Consider the following 10,941-nt stretch of genomic DNA (forward strand, 5'->3'; position numbering starts at 1 on the left):
CCAGGAGAGAATTGAGCTGGACGAGTGGCGCAAAATAGCCCAGGGGGCCACGAAATCCATCATAAATACTTCACTAATAGAAGCAAATTTCAAAGTTTTAATGAGATCATATAGGGTCCCAGCAGGACTTGCGACCTTCATACCCGAAGCATCCCCTAGATGCTTTCGTGGCTGTGGACAACTGGGGACGATGTACCACATATGGTGGCAGTGCCCCAAGGTGAGATGCTACTGGATCATGGTGTACAATTTTATATAGACCCTCACCCAGGTAAACTTAATTAAATCCCCAAGACAGGCAACGTTAGGTGCCTAGGCGCTAGATTCAGCTTCAAAATCTCGAAGGCATCTTATAATGTTTGTATTTACAGCATCAAAAATTACAATAGCAAAATCATGGAAATCGGCAGTGGTGCCATTCAATCAGCTCAAACACAAGCTCTCCTGGATCATGCTTAACGGACGTATGACTGCGATCTTACATGATAAAATGCAACAGTTCAAAAAAATATGGAGCCCCTGGACCCGGTACTTAACAGGAGATCCTAGAACTATATCGATGTAAAGGGGCCGGCAGGGGCGGGATTCGGGGTACGGGGGTCACTTTCTAAAAATAACTCTTTCCTTCTTCCTTTACCAATCTTTTTTTGGGTACAATTACCTCTTCCTGCCATCTCTAATTGGCCAGAGACAAAAAAAAAAAAGAAAGAAAGAAGGAGGGTCCTACTGCTGAAATCTAAAAATGTCAATTTAGCCTAGGCATAGACCCCATTGGAAAAACATAGATGTAGCAGTAATATCATAAATGATATCTCAGGAGGCAAAATGTCAGTACTATATTATAGAAGTTTATATTTGTTATAGATTGTGGTGCTGTAAATACCAATATGAAACTGTTCACTTATTTTGTGTTTTACTATGGAAAAACTGAAAACTTGAAGTAAAAAAACACAAACACAAACACACCTTTGAGCAAACATGCTCTTTATTGCAGAAGAGACATACAATGTCTCTTCTGCAATAAAATAAACCTACCTGCCTACTCAGTCTTCTGTAGAATGTACACTGAGCCATGCATGCCTGTAAGTCAAGATGAATGAACTTTTGTGCAGGAATGACTTTATCCTGGAACAGCCAATCAAGATGGCCAAAGACTGTCACCCAGAAAAGCCAGGGAGAAGGTGCTGGGGTCAGATCGTTGAAGCAGAAGTAAGTAATGCAGATTTCAGTTACAAGTTTGCTTCAAGCTTTGAAAACAGCAAATAAAAACGAATTGGTTGCCATGAACAGCCACTCCAGTTTTGATAAATTCCCCTGATAGTATTTATGTCTCTAGTTCCTCGGAATACACTTAATTACAGATCTATTTGTTACATGGAAGATTGCTTGTTGTCATAAAGGATCAGTAGACTGGTAAACACACAAAAGTAAGCAGATTTCAGCTTTTATTTGTTGCTTGTAATTAGGCCACTGATAACTTCTGATTGGTTACCACACTTTAATCTAATCCTTTAACCTCTTAATGCCTGAAAGTCAAACAAATCGTGATGGAATGCAGTTTTGCAACTTTGACATGTGTTAGTAAAACTGTACATATCGTTGCAACTACTTAGGCGCCTTTCACACGGACGGCTATTCTGTCGCAGTTAAAAGCATGTTTCTTTTCCTGTGGAGTTCAAGACTCCAGGCACTGCGATCAGCTGCATTTGCACAGTGCAATTAACTGCGGTCGCGTTTGGCTGCGGTTTGCAGGTTTCCATGGTAACCCGACAGGGTGCCGACTCGCACTGTTTGGTATGAATCTTGAGGGGGAACTCCACGCCAAATTTTAAATAAGAAAATGGCGTAGGTTCCCCTCCAGGGGCATACCAGGCCCTTCGGTCTGGTATGGATTTAAAGAGGAACCCCTACGCCGAAAAAACGGCGTGGGTTCCCCCCCCCCAAAATCCATACCAGACCCTTATCCGAGCACGCAGCCTGGTCGGTCAGGAAAGGGGGTGGGGGATGGGCGAGCAGCCCCCCCCTCCTGAGCCGTACCAGGCCGCATGCCCTCAACATGGGGGGGTGGATGCTTTGGGGGGCCCCCCTCACCCCAAAGCACCTTGTCCCCATGTTGATGAGGACAAGGGCCTCTTCCCGACAACCCTGGCCGTTGGTTGTCGGGGTCTGCGGGTGGAGGGCTTATCGGAATCCGGGAGCCCCCTTTAATAAGGGGGCCCCAGATTCCGGCGCCCTACCCTATGTGAATGAGTATGGGGTACATGGTACCCCTACCCATTCACCTAGGGAAAATGTGTCAATAAAAAAAACACTACACCGATTTTTAAAGTAATTTATTAGACAGCTCCGGGGGTCTTCTTCCGGCTTCGGGGTCCTCTTCCAACTTCGGGGGTCTCTCCGGTTCTTCTCCGTGCTCTCCGGGTCTTCTGCTCTTTTGCTGCTCTTTTGCTATAGCGGAGGAGCTCGGTCTGCTGCCTTCTTCCCTCTTCTCTTCTTCTGATGTTGACACAACGCTCTCTCCGACTGGAATGCACTCTGGGCGCTCCGCTCTGACTTATATAGGCGGTGACCCCGCCCCCTTAAGCCGTCACAGTCCCTGGGCATGCTGGGACTGTGACGTTTTAGGGAGCGTGGTCACGATGACCTCCTCCAAAGCACCCACCCCCCATGTTGAGGGCATGCGGCCTGGTACGGCTCAGGAGGTAGGGGGCGCTCGCCCGTCCCCACCCCCTTTCCTGACCGACCGGGCTGCGTGCTCGGATAAGGGTCTGGTATGGATTTTGGGGGGACCCCACGCCGTTTTTTCGGCGTAGGGGTTCCTCTTAAAATCCATACCAGACCGAAGGGCCTGGTATGCCCCTGGGGGGGAACCTACGCCATTTTTTTATTTTATTTTTATATAACTGGTATGGCAGTGATCAGGGAAACTGACTGTTGACAGTGTGTTAAAAAAATATTTAAAAATAAATCATTTTTTAAAACTTTAAATTAATTTTGTTCACTATTTTTTTTACATACTTTCATCAGTGTAGATCAGTGTCACCACTGTATTACTCAGGGTTTTTTCCTTACACTCTTATCGCTTATAACAGCGATGATCACCTTTATAAGCAATAGTTTACCGTCTTTGAATGGCTTTCCATTCATGACAGCCAGCTTACTGTTGACATGCTGTGATTGGCTACAGCTAATCACCTGATACAGGGTGATTGGCCTAGATACCATGTGATAGCTGTGGGCCAAACAGAGCATCACACTACTAAGCAAGCTGTTCATGAATGAAAGTCATTCATGACAGTTTTCCCACAGAGGCTGGGTACCGAGGGCCATGATCCACTGTGTCCTCCAAACAAAGCAGTCATGGGATCGCACCTCTGCGTGCCCCAGGGGGCGAGCTAGTGCGTATTTGCTAGGGACATACTTCTTTAAAAAAAAAAAAAAAATCCTCAACTTTTTATTCAAGCTTTGAAAAATAAAGATAGATGCTGATTGGTTGCCATGCACAACTGTCCCAGATTCTGTCTGCTCCCATTTTGATAAATTCTCCTCAGGCTGCATTCACACCTAAGCATTCCGGGAACGTGGAAAGAAATGTGCATTTCTAGAAACGCACTAAAAAAGCATCAAGATTTGCACCGCGTTTGTGATGCCATTACTTCCTAATGGCACCCCAAACATGGGTAGCAGTCCCACTTTTGGTTGCGCTTTGATCACACAAAATTTGCTTTGATCAGTACCAACAAAAGTTACATGAGCTACTTTGGCGCATGTAGAGCAGCCTATTTAAGTGAATAGGCTGCCCTATTCGGCCGTGTGACAAAAAAAATGGGTGTGAATGTAGTCTCAATGTATTTTTTGTCCCCATTCAGAGAAAAAAAAAAAAACAGAGTCCAGGAGTTGGTTTTATTGAGTGATCACCGTGATAGCTCTTCCTGCTCCTGACCATTAGTACGAGACCAGGAGCTGGACGCTATACGCTATAGAGAATACTAATAGCACAAACACGGGCGTTCATATAGGCGGTGCCTCGGAAGAAGAGCCAAAGGAATGCCATAAGTGGGTTCTGTTGGGGAGGGGCAGGGTGAGCAAGGTCCCCGTCAGAACACAAAAACACAGCAGGGAGATCGCTGTACTAACATCGAATAGTAGGTACAGAGACCTCCGGGCAAGCTGCTCAGTTTTTGGGGCTGAATAAAAAAAAAAAAAATTTATTGTGTGTACCAGGCTTTAGAAATTGAAAGTAAACAGCAGAAGAGAAGCTGCAAAACATGCAAGGAATCCAGGAAGTTGTAGAAAGAGATGACCAGCAGACAAGCAGAACTCACAACATGAAAGGAGATTTTTCAAGTAAGCTTATGTTGGATTGTGAAAGATAACTTTTGCCTGTGTTGCTATTGCAATGCTGATGTTATAAAATGAAAGTGACCATAGATTTCTTGCAAATATTGTTCAAAATAAAACATTTTGCGAGATCTCAGGGGAAGGCTTTTTTTTTTTAAACAGATGAATGTAATGTTGTACAGGGCATGAGCAAGATGAGCTTCATGACGTCATGCACTCCATCTAGCGCATGTACAGTATGAGAATACTGCAGGATATTACAGATTAGGTGCTAGAACCACTTGAAAGCACTGGTTACTTTGCATTGGTGCTGCCGGGACTACGTTATCAGTGCCTTCAGGGAAACCAGGAAGTGGACAAAAAAAAAAAAAAAAAAAGTAAATAATAAAAAAAAAAAATTTTAAAAAATAAAAATTGTTGGATACATGTACGATACATGCTGATGTAAATTTTGCTAAAACAGTGAAAGGTCCGCTTTAACAGACCAAGCTGTCCAGTGAAATTAGCAGTTGGAGGGATGAGACAAACCATTTACCACTGACAGGGGGTACTTACAATGATTAACTTTTATTCATATATTTAAAACCTTTATCCCCCCCCCCAAAAAAAATATAATAATCTGCTTGCTCCAACTGCTTAAAAAAGTGTTCTCTGGGCTTCAGCTCTAAAGTGGAGCTTCAGTCTGCAAATTAAGTCCTGATAGATTACTTTATGCTGGTCCCTTTCACAGCTACAGTAAAACACTATAAATAAGTGTCTATGCTGTTTAAAATCTAGTGAGGCAAGGTCTTATCCTGCTGTGCGCAGCCTAAGTTGTCCTGTATTCTCAGCCTGGTGCCGATAATCAGAGTAATGAGGGAGTCACACAGTGACCTTTGGGCTGACAGCCTCAAGATTTACTGCCACTGAGGTGGGAGGAAGCAACAGGAATGACAGACTGTACCAAGGTAACACAGATTAGTGAGGAAGAAAAGAAAAGCAGGACAAACTCTGCTGCCAGGGTGTAGGGTTGCTACCTTTTCTTCAAGCCAAACCCGAAGAATTTAGAGGTGTACAGAAACTTAAGAGTGTAAAGGGAAACTCTGAAGTAAGGGGATTTCTGCTCACCAAAGAGATAGCTAGATAGCTAGATAGCTAGATAGCTAGATAGCTAGATAGCTAGATAGATTCCAACATTCCCTCTTAAATTAGGGTTCCCAAAGCCCCCTTAGATCAGAGTCCGCATAGCGCCCTTCACATCTGAGTCCCCCCCTTACAAAAAAATCAACTATGACCTGCTTTAGTCAAATCCATGTAAAATCGCTTAAAACATTTAACACTGCCCTAATAAGGGAAGAAGAAAACAAATGTAGCCAAAACATTTCAGGATTGGTAAGTTGCAATATAGTCTATATTTATTTTTGAGTTTCACACCGCTTCCAGTTGGCAACACACGTTAAAATCTGATTCTAGAGTATCTACAATGTTCATGAAATCATGAATTTACCAACAATACGTCATGCTACAGCCTACCTAAGGTTCCACTCACACCTAAGCGTTGGCAGTTCAGCCTAATTTTATTTGTGATTTTCATACTATTCCACGATACTCACAATGCTTTAGAACAGAAAGAAAATTGGACGGGTCAAATACTGGGCAGCTTTATTTTTTTATTTAATTTTTTTTTTATTTTTTTGGTACACCTTGCTAGTACCAAGTTGGACACCCTTTTGCCTTCAGAACTTGAGATCAGGTGACTGTGGAAGCCACTGGAGTGCAGTGAACTCATTGTCACGTTCAAGAAACCAGTTAAACCACTTGCCTACTGGGCACTTAACTACGGGGTTTTTTTATAATTTGCTAAAGAAACAAAAAAATAAAAAAAGGATTAAAAATTTAAATAAAAAAAAGTTTTTTTGTATTTTGTTATAACATTTTGCAAACAGGTAATTTTTCTCCTTCACTGATGTGCACTGATATGGTTGCACTGATAGGTGGCACCAATGGGCATTGAGAGGTGGCACTGATTGGCACTGAGGCAGGGACCGATGTCCCTGTAACAGGAGCCGGTTATCGGCTTTCTGCTTCTCTCCTCACGCTGATCGTGAGGAAAGAAAAAGCCAAATAACTGGTTTGTTTACTTCCGTGATCAGCTGTCGTTGGCTGACAGCTGTTCACATGGTTAAGGGCCTGCTGTGATTGGCCATTTACCCTGCTCTGTGATCAGCCGAGTCGGAAGGACTTGGCAGTCACAGAGCGGGGCATGCGAACAGCACGATTATGGGAGGATGTATATGGATGCCCCCCAAGCACTGGAAGCCCGCGCTGTAGCCGTCATTCCGCTATAGCATGGGTGGAAAGTGATTAAGTAATTCACCTCCGTAACATCTCTAAAATTCGCCCCTTTTTAACAAATGAAACCACCAAGCTCCTCATTCACTCCCTTGTTATCTCTCGCCTTGACTATTGCAACTCCCTTCTCATTGGCTTACCTCTCCATAGGCTATCCCCTCTTCAGTTTATCACGAATGCTGCTGCCAGACTTATCCACCTTACCAACCGCTCAGTGTCTGACAACCCTCTACTCCAATCCCTACACTGGCTCCCAATCACCCAGTGAATTAAATTCAAAATACTAACCACAACATACAAAGCCATTCACAACTCTGCCCCAAGCTACATCACCAATCTTGTCTCCAAATATCACCCAAATCGACCTCTCCGCTCTTCTCAAGACCTCCTGCTTTCAAGCTCTCTCGTCTCCACCTCCCATGCTTGTCTCCAGGATTTCTCCAGAGCCTCTCCCATCCTCTGGAACTCGCTACCTCCATCTATCCGGCTATCCCCTACTATTGCTACCTTCAGGCAATCCCTGAAAACTCATCTCTTCAGGAAAGCCTATCACATCTCCAACTAATCTTCTACCAATTCCAGCAGCTCATTCCCCACAGTTACAACCTTTTGTACCACCTGCCCCACCCTATTAGATTGTAAGCTCTTCTGAGCAGGGCCCTCTTAATCCTCTTGTATTTTATTGTATTATAACTGTATTGTCTCCCTTTTATATTGTAAAGCGCTGCGTAAACTGTTGGCGCTATATAAATCCTGAATAATAATAATAATTAAAAGTATGTTTTTTTTTTCTTTTTTGATAATCATACTTACCTCGGTGGATGGAGCATCAGACTGATGCTGCATCTGTCCCCCGGCATCTCTGCACTGAGAACCAAGCCACTGAACACCCCCAATGGCTTGGTTCTCACTACTCTCCGAGCAGAGAGCTGCTGACTATCAGTCAGCATCGCTCCTGCTCTGCTCCTCAGTGCTCATTAGAGCCCTGAGCTGTGGAAGGGTGGGGAGGGCTGTCTCAGCGTCTTGCTGAGAGGCGGAGACTGCCATTAGTCCAGGCAGCTGGTGGATCCAGACTCCCAGAGTTGGGATGCCGCGGTGCCTGGACGGATAGCAGTGACGTCAGTGGAGAGCGGACTTCAGACCGCTCTCCGCTGAAAAAGAGTCACAGCAGTGCAAAACGAATTCCACTCTTGTGACCCAGAGGTGAAGCCCGGCCTAAGAAGCTCAGACTGGACTTCTCCTTTAAACAATGCTCAATTAGTACTAAATGGCCCAAAGTGTGCTGAGAAAATATCGCCCACACCATTACATCACCAGCCTGAACCATTGATACAAGGCAGGATGGATCCATGCGTTCATGTTTTTTTACACCAAATTCTGACCCTTCCATCCGAATGTCCCAACTGAATTCAAGACTCATCAGACCAGGCAACGTTTTTCGAATCTCCTATTTTCATCCAATTTTGGTGAGCCTGTGTGAATTGTAGCCTCAGTTTCCTGTTCTTAGCTGACAGGAGTGGCACCTGATGTGTTTTTCGGCTGCCGTAGCCCATCTGCTTCAAGGGGCGTTCAGAGATGGTATTCTGCATACCATGGTTGCAGCGAGTGGTTATTTGAGTTACTGTTGCCTTTCTATCATCTTGAACCAGTCTGCCCATTCTCCACTGATATCAACAAAGCATTTTCATTCAAACAACTGCCGCTCACTGGATATTTTCTCTTTTTCGGACCATTCTCTGTAAACCCTAGAGATGGTTGTGGGTGAAAATCCCAGTAGATCAGCAGTTTCTGAAATATTCAGACCAGCCCATCTGGCACCAACAGCCATGCCATGTTCAAAGTCACTTAAATCCCCTTTCTTCCCCATTCTGATCCTCGGTTTTTTACATCAGCAAGTAATATTCACCACGTCTAGATGCCTAAATGCATCGAGTTGCTGCCATGCGATTGGCTGACTAGCAATTTGTGTACCCAATAAAGCAGGCATGTCCAAAGTCTGGCCCGTGGTCTGGTTTCGGACGGCCCGCCTGGTAATTTTGACATATTTATATTTTTTGTGGCCCCCAACGAATCCCCGAGCGCCGGGGCCCACAAAAGATAGATATGCTTGCTGCCGTACATGATACAGGAGAATTTCCTGCTTACACGGCATCCTGTGTAAAAGGAAGTCCCGCCTCCTGCGCTGCCATTGGACAATTGTTTTGTCCATCATAGGAGGCGGGACTTTCAATTAAAGAGGCCGGCGTGTAAACAGGAGTTTCTCCTGTATATCTGTTGGCGCTCGTCCCGCCCCCTCCCTGTCTGCAGATGGACATGAATCAGGCTGCACTGATGGCAATGGTGAGTCTGCATTCATGTCAATGTGGTGGGGTCACATTCATGTCAATGTGGGGGCTGCCGCATTCATGGCAATACGGTGGGGGCTGCAGATAGGCACTGACCCTTATTTTGCTTCACAGTTCTTTATTTAAAATTTAAGATTTTGTTCCCTGAAACTTCCTTTTTAAAGTGAAGGTGCGTGTTATAAGCCGATTAAATCCGGTATATCCAAATAACACGCCCGAGCTCATCTATTCACCACACACAGCACAAAGGCAAGAGAATTCTGTTGGGCCGTGTATTAGCGCTCGGACGGACACACTTAGACCACATTTTAATGGTTTAAGAATGTCAGGCAAAATGGTCAGCCCTCAAGCATGTTCTATTCATCAAATCTGGCCCTCTTTGAAAAAAGTTTGGACACCCCTGCAATAAAGTGTCTGGTGAGTGTAACTGTAAAGAGCTGTGTAAATTGATAACGCTATATAAGTACCTGGTATAGCGCTGCCAAATAGCACCTAATTGTTTACCATTAGGACTATGTGCACACACGTTCTAGTGTTTTACAATGTGAAGAGCCCTAAAACCTTTCATTCAATGGAGAATTACTAAAACTGGAGCACACAGAATCTGGTGCATAGTAACCAATCAGCTTCTAACTTTAGCTTGTTAAATTAAGCTTTAACAATACAACCTGGAAGCCGATTGGTTACTACGTACAACTGCGCCCGTTTAGGAAAATTTCCCCCAATGTGTATGGAAAAGTCCCTGGCCTTCCAGAACTGTCAGTAAATCTTAGGAGAGGGACACTCTCTGTAGTCCTGAGATGTCCATTACAACAAGAAGCTTACCGTGATCCATGCAATGAGAACTAATATCTCCCCCCGTAGTTTGCAGTCACCTTCTGCTATAGAGAAATTCCACACGAGCTCCGCTCAGGCTCCAAACAGGCCTCGAGCATCCACCTCAGCCACAACAGACGGTTACAATGTAACCAGGGTAACACTCCACTTCCGGACGCTTCATCCAATCACAGCCTGAGGGGAGCTGCTGGCGCTCCTCGCAATGGAGAAAACTCAGCGCTGTGATTGGCCGGAGACTCGGAAAGAACACATACAGCTCCAGACATGCCGTGTTCTTCTTTTCTGTACAGCCGACATAAAGTCACTCTGTGAACGCAAACTGTTAACTGCTAAGAGAACAATAAAGTTCTGTCAAACTCGCGACAACGGGTCGTTATGGCGACCGTCACCTGACTTCCACAGCCGGAAGTGTGGGCGTGTCGTTGTAGCTGCTGGGAACGTTGTAGAATTTGGGTTCAGAGGCTGCAGTGCTGGCATATTTCATATGGGGGCTGAATGGAAGCTTTGTTTTATTAATACGTCTCAGCTGACAACACTTTGTTAAGCAAAGTTTTATACTTACCTTATGGTGTGTTAAAAAAAAAAAAACTTTTTTTTTTTTACCTTATCTATTGCCCAACCTGCTTTGGCAGCAGTACTCACCTTCCATCCAGAGCTGTGACCTGCAGCCTCACAGTCCTGGCTGTCACCCTATTTTAATTACAGCTAGCATTAACAGACAACATTCACACCTGCAAATGGGCTTGACGCCGATTACATGCAAGAACCCCAGCGGTGGTTCCTGGCGATTAGCTGCAGAAGGCAGCTACTTGCATGTAATTGGTAATGCAAAAGCCAATCACTTGCAGGTGATAGCTGAATGAGTGATCACAATTAGTTCTCCACTTGCCAACATTCTCACATATGTGCAAGTACGTGATCCGGCACTTCCGGGTAGGGGGCACGCTGCTTGCACTGATTAGTCACAGCACAAGCTGATCAGCGGGTGTCGGCCAATGGATGACCCCCAGTGTTCCCTCAGATCAGCTAACGGAAGTGACGTTCCGCCAGCTGACACACCAAAAACATTTACTGCGCATGCGTTCCA

The 10,941-nt window shown here is 44.9% G+C and overlaps 1 protein-coding gene across 3 annotated transcripts in view; it reads right to left on the reverse strand.

Moving 5' to 3' along the window:
• ARMC9 (armadillo repeat containing 9) overlaps nt 1-10,250 on the reverse strand; it is a 233,330-nt gene extending 223,080 nt beyond the window's left edge. For 2 of the 3 annotated variants that reach the window (XM_073626514.1, XM_073626512.1), the window contains exon 1: nt 9,843-10,247. The gene's annotated coding sequence lies outside the window, so the exon portion shown is untranslated. Of the gene's footprint in view, nt 1-9,842 lie in introns of all 3 variants that reach the window. The other variant, XM_073626513.1, reaches the window with a different exon arrangement.
• Between the last annotated feature and the right edge of the window lie 691 nt (nt 10,251-10,941).

The sequence above is a fragment of the Aquarana catesbeiana genome, linkage group LG04 (genome assembly GCF_042186555.1).
Source record: "Aquarana catesbeiana isolate 2022-GZ linkage group LG04, ASM4218655v1, whole genome shotgun sequence".
Taxonomy (NCBI): Eukaryota; Metazoa; Chordata; class Amphibia; order Anura; family Ranidae; genus Aquarana; species Aquarana catesbeiana.